Below are 14,396 nucleotides of genomic sequence, written 5' to 3' on the forward strand. Positions count from 1 at the left end.
CCAGAGATTAGGAGACATTTGGATCTGTCTGATTAGTGAACTGTTTTACATCAGACATTTGTGAACTCAACCATACATTTTCAGTTATCATATCATGACCCGCTTATCTTGGTTCAAATGAGGCACTCCGAGATAAAATGTGACAGACGAGTCGTACCTGAGATGAGTAAAATTTGATCTGGCTGGTTCAATGAGGCTTAATTGAAATGAATTGAATCAGCCCATTTCTTCTGTTACTGTAATTAAATTAGTAACTGGGGTGTAATTGGACATCGAGCTGGCACTCGAGAGGAGATGACAAAATGCTCATTGCTGCTACCAAAGGACTATGTGTCAAATTCAGTGTGAAAGGCAATGCACCAAATGCCAGCTGACACATTGACAAGGCTGGCTCTTTGCTAGAAGTGTCTACAAACAAAACACACTCAGAGTATCTGTGAGACTGAAACACTGTTTCACAGATTTTTAAACATGTGATTAAAGCAAACCTGTATACCTGTAAGTGTATGTATTGTATATACAGTGCATATTATACTCCAATTACTGATTTTATTGTCCTGATTGTGCTGGGACCCTAAACACCTAAGTGAATACCAAAATACTGACATTATTTTACTGTTAGTTGTTCTTAAATAAAGGCTGAAAAGCTCGGGTTTAACCAATAAAACACAGTTTAAACATTTGAAGTCAGAAATGAATAACACTATCACCTCATGTGTAATATTTACTAAAACCCCAGTATTTGCATACCAATATACTGCCCTAAACCTCCCCATTAAGAACATTATTACATATTTAATGCTTGAATTGGAGGCCCTGTACCAAATTCTTCACATACCAACTTGGACCATGCACCACACAGGAAGGGAAGAGGTTTTATAGCTCCATGGCCTCGGTCATCTGTGGCTCTAAAGCCATTTCTAAGAACAATGAGCAGAAAGGGGCTAAAGCCACACTGATGACACTTAATCTCATTGGAATTCCTTGTCAAGTTTGACCTTGGAAAGATATTAGCCACTCGAGAAGTGACTGTGGGTGCCCATGTGTGCATACAATGGGAGGGATGCCTGTGAGTCTCTGGCTGCAGTTCGGTGACATTAAGTTCTTATTTGAGTGTATATGTATGCCGCTGTATTTTATTATACATCCTAGAAGCAACAACAGGCTTAAGAGCAATGTGATCTACTCTGCTTGTGTAACTGTGGGGTACAGAGCCCTTGCTGTATTTGCATGGAAGTGTAGCACTCCTGATGTGTTGCCGGAGAGGAGATTGGAGAGAGAGTGTGACTATGCACTTACATGAGAGCAGCCAGACCAGTGGGCTGCAGGGATGTGTGGCCCAGTGATACGTGTGCCACATTGTCTGTTCAATACAGGCCTTTGAATTTTTAAACAGCATCGGTTACTCCATACTGCCATTGTTTTGGCACCATTTGCCTTGCTTAATCCTAGTAACTGCATATCTACACTGTCTTGCTGACAGTGTAGAGGTGTGTGTGTGTGTGTGTGTGTGTGTGTGTGTGTGTGTCAGGAGAGGGGACATGGAGAGACTGTACATGTTGCATCATGATTCAAAGCCTTTGAATGTTAGCAAAACGGAAAATGTATGTTACAGTAAGCAGCCACCACTGCATGTTCTTTGTAGTGATTAGTTTGCCATTAGAAGTGTGAGTGTGTGTGCAAGCACGGTGGCATAATTGCACGTCTGTGTGAGTGTGCTTGACAAGAAGGCAGGAAACAAAAGATGAAGAGAATAATGTTCAGTTTTCACAAGGTTCGACACATCTTTAAATCCAGCCAACTCTCAACAAATACAGCATCCCCTGCTAAAGCCAGAAATGTGTGTTCTGCATTTTACTCCTCACATAAGTGCTTTCTTTCAGTCCATGATATCTTCTATAGTATCAGTTAGATCTTGTTGTTCCCTCTGTAAGAGTGCATACAATCCAGACAAGGTTAGGTCAATTGAAAAAGGCCTACTAGCTTTAAGAGCAGCAATTTGAGTTAAACCGATACCTGTTGTGAAGAGGTAGCATTGAATCTGATGTCAAGTAAAAACAATATTGTTTCTTTTACATTAAACTATGGAGGCAAAGTCTGACTGTTCTTGAGGAATCAGTAGTGGAATGTTTATTCATGATTATGCTTTTTATGCCTGAACTGACTCTTTTTGACTCAAAAAGGAAAATAAAAAGGAAGAAAATGTTTTGAAATGTTTGAGTGAGACAAGAAACTAATAGAATTTGAACTTTATAAATAAAAAAGTAAAAGCTTTTTTTTTAAAGGACCATCTGAAGCTTTGCATATTCTTAAACAACCTGCGTGCAATATGACCTAAACTACAGAAAGTGCTCTCCAGGTTGAATTCTGTGTGCCTGAGTGTGAAGGAATTTCTGGGATAAAGTAAGCTATTGTCAGAAATTTTGCTTATATGATTGAACAAAGTATTTGAAGATGTGGAAATGGAGGTCTTGATTGCTGTGAGGGAGAGCTAGCTTTGGCTATACACAATTTTACGGCCCTTCATTTACAGTACTGGTTGCACTGGTATGTCTGCAGTCCTTAATCCTTTCCCTTTCTGTCGTTGTCTCCAGGGAGAAAGAAACCCATCTCAGTATAGTTTCTATGCTCTCCTCTCTTTGTCCCTATTCTGACTTATTTATGGTAACCCTCTAATGAGCTATATGGTCTTTTGTAGTGAGAGACAGCATGTGTAAACATTTTGATTTTTTTTCCCTTCAAGTGCATGGCAAGATCAGCTAAATTAAAAGGCACAAAGTGAAATGAAGTAACAGCGTAACCGAACACCTGATCAAATACAAGGTTACCCATGCTTTTTTGGGGGGTTTGTTAATGCCCTATGTTGCTATCAGTCTGCCGTGCATTTTGGAGGACTGCCAGCTAATGGAGGAAGAGCAACTATTTTGTGGAGAGGTAATTGCTACACAGTAGCCTCTGATTGCCCGGATCTTTCACTGGGAACTGCTCCGGCTCCCTTTTCACTCACACCGACAGCCTGATTACAAATCATCTTATTGATTTGATGAGTGCAAGATGCTTGCTAATAACTGTTCTCATACCATCTGCTAATCTTTGTTGTGATTAAAGAGGTAATCCCAGTACCCATTATTCCCAGTGACAAGAGCAGGGATCGTTCTCTTACACAAGCTTTAGCCCCTCACAGGCCAGGCAGGGCTGTGAAAGTTGGTTTGGGGCAGCTCAAGGGGATGCAACACCAAAGATATCAATGATCTCCGAATACAACTGAGAAATCTGCTCTACCTTCTACATAACAAACATGGTACAAAAAAAAAAGAAATACATCCCACACTAAAAATCTATTACCTTGAATAATCACATAAAATGATTTTCCTAAATATGATAATAAATCACAGGCTGGATCAATAGCCTGCAGACCAACTGCTACACCCTGATAACGTATCAATCAATATTTAGTATTTAGATTTTAATTAATACCTCAGCAGGGCTTGGTGCCTGTTAACACAGAGAAATATAATCAGTGATAAAATGGGCCAAAATAAAAAACGCTGTCCTGTTGCCACTCCACAGTTGTTCATCATATGTCAGTGATGAGCCACTTGCTGTGATTAAGGAGCCCTGGGAATCAGGCTTCATGTGTGTATGTGTGTGTTTGTACATTGCATGGGGAAGGTATGGATGTGTGTGCTTACATGGCAATATACGTACTGATCAAGCAGTGTAGGGATGAGCTAAGCTTTGGTAGCACCTGCTGCAAACTGTGCATAGACCAGTGACTAATATCATGTGTACAAGTAAAAAATATTATTAATAACAAAGAAAACTCATATTGATCTTCTAGGGCCTTTTGGGATATGTCAATGATTTTCTAACCACTGTGAGCAATAGTACTCTACTTGCAATTCGTCTTAAATGCAGTAGTCCTAAACTTCATGCTGCATGGTGAGAGGCTTCTTGCACGGTTGCTTGGTTTTATATCTGATTCCTTGAAATACTCTGTAGCAAACAGTAAAGACTTGCGACCATTATGCAACTCTGACAGAATCATTTAAGCAAATAATTTCAGAGTGACGCATTTAAGTCATTGCATCCTGGAATATGCACGTGATGGCCCCGCTGTAATCTTTTCTAAAGGTTTAATGTGTTAACACGGGACCGCCAACTGTTTTTCAATTGGATTGACTCTCATGGCATTTCTAATTAGAATCCTTTTGCTTTATAAAGAGATTAAAATAGATAAATATAGAAACCAAACAGGCAGAGTTTGACCATCGGGATCTACATAGTTAACAGGAGATTAATAAGACACGTTGATAAACAGGATTTTGTGTTAATCCACCTTTGAACTAGCGTGGTTGACCTGTAATCTGATGACCTGCAGCTTTCCACACCATATGAAAAATAAAACTGACTACCTTATTGTATCAGTGTGCAAGGTATTTTATTATGTTGTAACAGTCATAAAGTGTAAGAAAAATGAAATTAAGCTGTTAAAGTTCCACTTGATATGAACCCCCATTCCACACTACTGCTTATGTGTCTTCTAGTATTATGTAACACCGTACACACTTTGAGAGGTGAATGAAGGGCTGTTCAGGGTTTTGGCTGAAGTCCATGTTGGGTCCCTGGTCTCTGGAAAGTCAAACTTTGATGTGAGCTAACAGGACATGTGCATGTTGCTCAGCGTTACGGCTGGATTTAAGTGTCTCAAGGCTGTCTGCTGTCTAAAACAGGTCAACAGGATATTAGGCCAAAGCAAGTGCTGGCCTGAGTGGCGTTTCTTTTAAGCTGGTCCTTGACATGCACATCCTCTGTCACAACACTGGCGCGTCAGGAAGACCGATCTAGATGTAGCTGATACTCCAGCCCCCAACAGCGCAGAGCAATGAAGATGAAGTCAAGTTAAAGATGTCAGTGAATTTTAACGGAAGCCAATCAAAAGCTTCATATAAAAAGAAGGTGATGATATATTTCCCCACACTATATACAGCACAACCATCAAATTGCAGTTATCAATGTTGAGCTGTTGTATCAGCTAAGCTCTGTGGTAAAGCTCACACACCATGAGACTGGGAGGGATTGGCCAATCCTTATTAATCCCTTCTTACCGTTAGGTGGACAAGGTGCCAAGGGGGCTCAGTGCAGGGCCAGTGTGGGGTGTGTTAGCAGAATGAGTCAGCTGCTGCTGGAATTACTCTAATTGAATTAGTGTATGTGTGGTTGAACACATGTCTGACAAAGTAGATGGAGGAATGTATTGTAGTGCATTAGCTGTTATAATCTTTAATGCAAGGAGGTGTTTCAACTTGTCTTCTTCTGGGCAGAAAGTAAAGGTGCTCTAACGCTCACAAATGACTGACTGTATATCATTGAATATGAGACATTATTAGCACAGTTAGCATAAGCACGTGGGGAGTTCCACAACATATCTTACAGATTTGATGGAAAATCAACTTTATTTCATTACAGCATAAAAGAAAAGAAAAAGATGGTAACGCTACATATATGTAAGTCCAGGGGACCAACATGTGATGTTTGAGGAATAATGGTGTACCAACCTAGAAACTTGAAATATAAATATAATGTAAGTATTTTCCAAAGTACAGAGCATCTATTCTAACATTAGGTTGTATGTATATGATAGGTGCCACGCAAAAAGCTTCCATTTGGAAAAACTTCCTGAATGTACTGTAGGTAGTTTCTAACTCAGGGGGTGTCTATTCAAATATCATGGTGTACGTCCTGTATAACCTGTTATACATACCATTCACCCAACAAGCTTTCATTTGGAAGAAACTTCCAATTTGCTGTAAGTAGTTACTAAGTAACGGGTGTATTCTAATATTGTGCTGTACATATATGATACATGCCCTTTCAGTTGGTAACAACCTTTGTGTGGTAGTTAATATTTAACTACCAGGTACCTATTCTATAATTACAGGATACAAGATGAACACAACTTAGCAACAACACCTGAAACATGAAGTCATGTCTGCTATGATTTTATGCCAAAATTTACAATATAGACCCATACTTAGAAACTACCTAGAGTACATTCAGGACGATTTTCCAAGTCTGCTGGACATACATATATGTATCAGTACGTACTGTACAGGTACAGCGTTATTACATAGAATGGCACTCGATATGCAGGCTATGTACACTATAAGTTGCGGCCTGTAAAATAAAACGTTACAAAAAAGACAAAGCTACCGTATGCTTCAAGTTAAAAGGTAGATTTAATTTGAAAGAAAAAAATCCCACACTTTTATTCCTTTTAGGGAGGGTGGGGGTGAAAAAGCAGCAACACACAAATTTCCATGAGAATTTATGGGCTCAATTTTGAGAAACACTAGCGTTAACAGTACCTCTGGTGTGACAACAAGGCTACTAGTTGTCTTGGCTACCAGGTTGTAATTTGCTTCCATTACATAGCTTAATTAAAGGTGTAGTAATGAATCATCTTGTATCAATGATGATACATGTGAGAGGAGATGTGTAATTTGTAGTGGCAAATCCACGGAAAATTATCCCGGCGGTTCCTCTCAACTCTCTGTCATGTTTTTAGCAACTTTCGGCACATTGTCTTTCGCAGCCTGCAAAATCTGTGTGAGTCTCAGTGCTCTCAACAATCTTGTTTGTAACAGCAGATAACTGTTAACGATGAACAAACAAATAAACAAATAAGCCAAATGCATTCTGCTGTGCTGCTGCTCAGCACTAAATAATAAACAATGTTAGTGGCCAGCTGGTGAATATAGTGGAGCATGTATAAATAGGCAACTTTGTTAGCATGCTCGCCATATGATGGAATAATATAGTTTTGTTTGCTTTGTCTCTGGGCTAAAAAGTAGATTAAAGTATTAGCAATGATTTAGTTGTGTTTATAGCATCTTTACTTTAAGGTTTGTCTTTATGAACAAGGCAAACTCATGTAGTGTAGAAGTACTAATTTTTTCCTTGCCTTGCTAACTACTGTGATTCTACATGGAGGAAACTGGTGAGTTAGTGTCCTGCTCAAGCACAGTATAGCAGCCTAGGCAGGAAGGGGAAAGTTTGCTTTCATGTGTTTTGACTAAAACAATTATAAAACAATGTGACATTTATATTATTACAGTGAATAATGTAGTAGGTTGCATTTTTACATCCATTTTGAAAAATAAAGGATAAAAGCAAGAGAAATGTAATTAAAAAACTGTGAAATGAAAAGACTCAGATAAAGTTGAAGGAGAGAATAAAGACAGTGGGAGGAGGAGGATGACAGACAGTTGTGGAGACAGGGTTGTTAGTTTATGTACGCTCTGGGCTGAGTCGACTGGAAAATTTTGATTACTTTAATTTACTATATCCAGTGCTGCTTCTCTCCCTGTCCAGCACTTTTATCAAGCCCTGTGAGCCAGTATTGATTTTTTTATTTTCTGCCCAGGATAAGAAGACAAAGTGTTAGGGAGCTCTGGTGAATGGAGAACTTTCCTCAGATTGCTGCTATTCTCCAGCTTATTGCATCCTGTCGTTTGTAGTTTCAGATGATGTCCAGTACGCCAGGGCTGCTCCAGCCAATAAACAAGGTGACTAACAATGGAAGAGGGCCAGGAATGAAGAGAGGGAGACAAGCACTACACACAGATAGAAACAAGGGGGAAGAGCACATTTTTTAGCCAGAAGTTGTTGTTGTTTTACAATTATGTTGAAAGGCCATTTTTGAAAAAGCACTTTGTTTTGAATGTTTTTACTTGTGTGTGTTTAATAAGTATAATTTTTCAAAAATGTTTTGACAGTATTTAGATAAAGTAGTGGAGAATATCAAACACATTTGTTATTATTTGAAAAATGAAGTTTATGTCAATTTAATCATCCTCTTAACTGGTATAATATGAGAAAGGGGTCCTGTCTGGGAGGTGTATTAACACTGTTTCAGATGCTTTTTTTATGGTTTTTGGACGTAATACTGTATCCGCCAAACTTTAAACTTATAAGGGCCTTACTATTTACTCCTTTTTCACTTTTAATTTTAAATCATAATGTCATTTAAGATTAAAAATAAGTCGATTTTTGTCTGTGTAGCAGTGCATGATTTACTTCTTTCATTATTCCACAGAATGCTTTGGCAGAATAGCCATGTTGGAATTTAAATAGTTATTCTGGCACTGAAGGCACGAATACTACTTAACATTTTTGTATATTCTTTTCCTGGTTCATGTGTGTCTCCCTAAGCAAAATTAATTATCACCTTTGCCCTAAAGAAAATGCAATTAAAAACCAGAGGTAATGTTTTTTTTTCTCCAAAATGAAATGGGATTATGGTCTTCTCCCCAGTTCATTTTTTTGATAACGTGTGCATCAGACATACTGTTGTACTATTCCAGTTTTTATTGTATTTTTTTTCTTCTTGTGGCTGTGTATTTGCATTTCAGAATGTTGAAATTAGATGACGAGGGTTTGCATTTGTGGGTGTGTGTGTATATATGTGTGCGTTTGAGAGAAACCGGGTTGGGGGTGGAAGAGAGAAAAAGATTAGTGACAGTCTGATAAAAGATGTCTCCAAAACCCTAATTAAAATTGAATACCCCTGCAAATACAAAGCAACATGCAATCTCCAGGTATTTCATTTAGAGCAACTATCTCAGTGCGAGGTTGTTTTTTATGTCTTTCTTCATTGCACACAAATAGCTATCCCCCTTTTGGTTTATTTTTCACAGCTCCACATCTGCCGCTGTCTTTGTCAAACCTCACAAATTTGCCCTTCTCTCCCTCCCTTGATGTCACACAATGACAAAATAAAATCAAACTGAGGAAACCCATAGTGTGCTTTTTTCACCCCAAACATTCACAAGGTACAACTCATTAAACTGCAGAAAAAAAGCAGAGTTTCTAATGCAATAGCTCATCATCAGGTGCATGGATTCTGATAACACAAACATGATCAAAAGACTTAACCAGCGCTGACACTTTAACACTTTATTCATTATTCTTTCCATTGAGAATAATCTATGTAATCAGTTTAGTTGTAGAAATACATTGATATGCTAACCTTCACCTCAAAAAGCTGCCAAGTCATTAATTAAAATATACTTGACTGATTCTATAGTCAAAGCAGTTCAGATTAGAAGATTAGCACTCTGATGTGATTTTTATGTACTACTTCATTTAACTATTATGACTGGCACTGTAGTTATTTCAGGAATCTCCTCTTGCTTCTCTGTTCTCAAGCCAGATTTCAAACTAAAAGTGCATGTTCACATTTTCTAATACCCCCTGTCATCATCTTGTTACATCACTAAAATCGTGGAGCAGCCTCTGCCCTTGGTTTTCACATATCTTCTGTAGCTCTGGGAGTAACACAAGAAGAGTGATTGTACTGTACAGAGGAAAACTGTGTTAGAGATCTGACTTGTGTTGTGGCTGCAGTGGCACTTTCACTTCCTGCTGTCTGGACTCAGACTGCCAGCCATGTGATCTCACTTTAGAGGAATCCAAGCAAACACACTTGACAGTGTCATCATCAAGTGGTGCCCTATGGTTTACCTGCCACTTTGGATGAATCAGTTCAGACTCTTACATTGGTCCAGCAACATACTAGGCTAATATTACTCTAACTACCTGATATCAACTAGTAGTATCATTCAGCTGTTTAATGTCTTACTGGTGTTTTCAGTTGAGATTTTGAGATTTTTTTTTATACTTTTGCATGCTAGGTGTCGTCTGATGCACGTCTGGACAGAACCATATACAAATTAAGTATAAAAAATAAAGAATATTGAATTCCTGCACTGCACAATTTATTACAGATACAGCATTTTAGTTATTAACATTAAATTTATAACACGAATAAAAAAAACTATTATTTTATACGACAGGCAAAGGCTGCAGCAAGAAATCAAATGGGGAGACAAAGGGAACAACAAAACTATTGTTAATAAAAATATTTTTCAAAATCCATAGAATACCAATAGTTTTTTTTTTAAATAAATAATTACATGGGCATTCAAATTAAGTAGTTTGTATCAACAATGGATGTTCTGTGAAAGAAGAACAAATCTAATAATAAACAGGTGAATTCAAATACTAAACAAGTTTTGGTTATGGGATAAAAGGAAAAAAAACGATTAATATTAGCTACAACAATTGTTTAATCAAAGAAGCTTTAGGCAGCCTTTGTGCAAAAATAAATAAAAAGGTACATAAATAAATGCTAGTGTCCATGTAGCACATCCTTTCAAAAACTCAACTCACACCTATAATCATTTTTACTTCACTGCCTGCAGAAAACACAAAGGAAAAAGTTTTGGTTTAAGCTCCCATTTAGTCATGTGGATATGATTAGTTTGATACCCTGCCAAAGCTTTGCCCCTGACTCACTTTACTGTATGTATTTTTTGTCATCCATTCCCAGAACACCAGTTGAATCACACAGCAAATAAATAATCCCTAGTGCACAGAGTTTAAGGTGGTGAGCATGTGTTTGCTTTCCTTTGACCACACAGAGATGCCTTTTTTAATCTCCTCGTTTTCCCTTTAGACAGTTATTAACTTTGCAGATAATATCTTGTCATGTTAACTATTGATTTCTGTCATCATTGGACTGTCTAATAACGAGGCCCTTGCCTTGACAATTTTGTTATATCTGTGAGGAGTGACAAGCTTGCGTGTTAAAGACGTATTTACTTCACTTGGGAATCAATAAATGCTGTGAGCCAGCATGAGAACGTATAGACCCTTACAAGTGTTATCGATGCACAGTGTATCACATTATGAAATATTTGTAGCAGGAAGCTGCCCACAAGATTAAGGAGTCCTCATAGATCAATGAAGAGTATGAGCATTAATACAGAGCTGCTACTCTCCCCCCTCTGGACACCCAAGGTTGTTTTGCTCTAAGGCTGAACATTGATGCACATGGACGTGCTTTTGCGTGAACTGGGAGAATTAGATTTGCCTGTTGGTGTTACAGTCCAATATCTATCTATTCACTCCTATAGCTAAAGGTCTCTCAATTTAGGCTTGGGCAGAGGCCGCCGTGGCTGTGAAAACCGCATTTCTTTTGAAATTCTAAATGTATTAACATGTCAGAAAAACTTACTTTTCATTCATGGTGGAAGCAGTGTGTGTGTGAGACAACTGTCTTGACCTTGAGAGTGTGGGTGGAAAAGACTATGTGACTGCTACGTGTTGTCAGGAAATGTTCTTTCTCTCTGCGATTTTACTGTTTAATCCTATGCTGAAATTTTTAGCAGCACTTCACATGAACTCTTCCTTAAGTTTGTTTCATTTTGATCGGAAATGCAAAAACCTAAGAGAAATGATAAAACTCAGTTTTTACTCCCTACCTCTATTTTCAACTCAAAAATGATTCTTCTGCCATGTATATTTCTGTGCCTGGTAATCAGTCTGACCACATCCGGCTGACATCATCTATAAACTGTATTCATAAAATTCTTTTCCCAGAATGCACATCAGCCCTATATGAGCTTCTCATCTTAATATATCTCCACTGCTGAGGACAACAGAGGCGTGTTGTTATCCAGCTGACCCTTGAAGTGGCCAGATGAAGGATGAGGAGGAGGAGGGGTGAAGGGTGGAAGGGAAACTCGGGCCAATGTCAAGAAAGCTAATTTGTTTCCGGCGTCCACTGCCGTCCCTGAGAGGCAGACCACACACTGCCCATACAAGAGGGCCTATAATGTGGGGGTGCATAGCACGGGGTCGAGCTCATCAGCTACTAAGTCCTATAACGCAAAGGAAGCAAAAGTCAGTGTTATTGTTTCTGATTATTTCTTCTTGTTGTGAATATTAGAAAAACAAACACAGTGTAGCACACCGATGCTTTTTTGATAAAAGCAGAGCTAAGCTGAAAACTGGAGGAATACATTTTGTGTTGTTCTTACATGACACCAAATTTTAACATAAAAGGTATTGCAACGATGTTGCTATACCTTTAAGTAAAGGTAGCAAGTAAGCCATGTATTCAGACTAAAGCCCTTGATTTCAGATCTTAAGTATTTGTTTTTAAGATTAAATATTCATGACTAAATAAGTGACATTCAAAATTTCCAAAAGTTGCCTTCAAAACCACTCAGAACTCAACTAATCTGCTTTAGGGAGACTGTGTTGGTGGGATCTGATCAGATTTGACTGACAACCCACAAACTCATCAGATAAGTGTTAACAGCAAAATGTACTTTAAATATCAAAAGTAAATGTACTAGTAGCTTATATAATAATATTAGATTATTATTAGTGGTGCATTAATGTGTTAGCTGGCTTTCCATGTTGTTGCTAGTCAATGTGTAGTTCAACATTTTCATGTATAATACAACAAGGCATTGTATCATGTATCATGATTATAGGTTCTGTATGTAAGATTGTGATTTCAAAAATAACTAGACTATAAAATAAATTTCAGTAAAGTAAATGGAATCATCATCTGAGACGGTGAGGATAGAAGTGCACAAGTGAAAATGAAGTGGAAATACCTCAAAATTAATTAGCACCTCAAAACATTAGTAAATGTATTTCATTTACACTCCTACACAATCAGAATTGTAGGTCCAAAAGTTCCAAAGTAGGTTTAATATTAATATTATCATTGGAATTATTTTTAGAATGTTATAAGTTGCTGTAATTTTAGGAACTGAAGTAGATTTTAGTTGATTTTAAAGTTGGCCGCCTCTTGCCATCCACTACACTTGCTGGAGTATATGACATAAGAGCTGCAGCAACGCAGCTTGGTGTTGGCTCCTTTTAACAGACAAAGTCAAAAAGGAAATGAATGTATTTGCCACCTCAAGGCCACATGTAGTACTTCTTTCGACCCAGTAAAGCAGTGGTTAATCACTGCCTGCATACAGCAGGAGCCTTTAGCAGGCACAGCATCAGAAATGGAGAGAAAGCTCTTAAATAACAAGCTCTCAGGTTTGACAAAGGCATACTGTAAATGTGCATGTTTGGGGAATACTGTGGTAATTTAACATGGGCAAAGTGAAGTTTTGTCATATTTGGGTTCTAATTTGGCTTTAAAAACAGTCTAATGTAATCAGAGAAGTTTGCCAAGTTTGTAATGGATGAATATATAGATTAATGGACTCAAAGTTACCAAGAGATCAGGCTTTTTTTTTTTTTTTAATTAGCACCTGTGAGCTGTTTCCCATTAACACTGCGCACATTAAAAATCCCTCTGCTTTTTCTAATTAAGTAAAGTGGAAACAGATTAGATGGCTTCTTTGAACAAAGGTCAGTGATTGCACTTTGTCTCGTTCCTCTGTTTGTTTGTTTGGCCGACACCAGGAGAGTCTGCCACTTCTTCCCAGAATGTCACTTCACACTCATTGTTTGTTTTACGGAACAGCCTTTTTTTTTTTTTACCTTTCGTCTTCATCTCCTCTCAATCTTTTTTAGTTTTTTCCCAGATTGTGATCACTAGATAAAGACGTGCCTCTCACTACTGTCAGCTTTGTCAGGTTTTCTCCTTTCTATAAACGCAAAACTATATTCTGTTCCACAGGTGGGAAGCAGCGAAAACAGAGGATAGTGTGATATAGATTTTCTGCTGATATGATTATAATGCACATGGAACATGAGAGCAGACTGATGAAAGATAGGCATCAGTCAGACGCTTTCAGGCATGACATGATTGTCAAGAAGGAGGCATAGGGTGATTCAGCCCTCCCTAATCTCCCCTTCCTGGCCAGTTGTTCAAACTTTCATATGGCCAGACTACAGACATACATACTCACACAGGGAATTGAATCTGTCACAATGGTGTCTGAAGACCTCCATGGGTGTCAGGCAACATGGAGAGTTGTTTATTTAAATAACATTTAATTAACTACAAATCATTTCACTTTTACCTCTTAACATACAGTGTATGAAGTTACACTGTATGAGTTTGGTCCTAACAACAAAAAAAACATATATCTAAATTAAGTGATATTTAGATTAGTGGTTCCCAACATAGGGGCCAAAGCCCTAACATGAGGTGGCAGATGATTACAGTAATGGGAGGGGAACCAGAAGAAAAATATTTGCTCTACAAAACTGAATCTTTATTTTCTCAAACTTTCTTGTCATCTTTTCCATTTTCTCAGCTAATTATTGGTTAATGTTATCGTCCACAGGCTTCTAAAAATAAAACTAAGTAAAAGGTCAGTTTTGTTGGTTGAACAGGTTCCTGTGGTATCACCGACTAGTGACCCGTCCTCGGAACCAGAATCCAGGACCTATGACCAGCATACCAAGGACCAGTATGCCAAGACAAGGAGAGTATGAAGGGGTCACTGGACCCTCAGCTGTATGAAGAAACACGCAGGTACATTGATATCTGTGAGGGCAGATGAGCGTTGGAACCAACACTTAGCAGGAACCAACAACAAGTATGACCCACGTACGGAATGAGGCAA

At 38.2% G+C, this 14,396-nt stretch overlaps 1 long non-coding RNA gene across 1 annotated transcript in view; it reads left to right on the forward strand.

Moving 5' to 3' along the window:
• Window positions 1-14,396, forward strand: part of LOC109958545 (uncharacterized) — a 62,133-nt gene that overhangs the window by 2,426 nt on the left and 45,311 nt on the right. The gene's annotated exons all lie outside the window — the stretch shown is intronic.

Source organism: Monopterus albus, unplaced genomic scaffold, assembly GCF_001952655.1.
Source record: "Monopterus albus unplaced genomic scaffold, M_albus_1.0 scaffold33.1, whole genome shotgun sequence".
Lineage (NCBI taxonomy): Eukaryota > Metazoa > Chordata > Actinopteri > Synbranchiformes > Synbranchidae > Monopterus > Monopterus albus.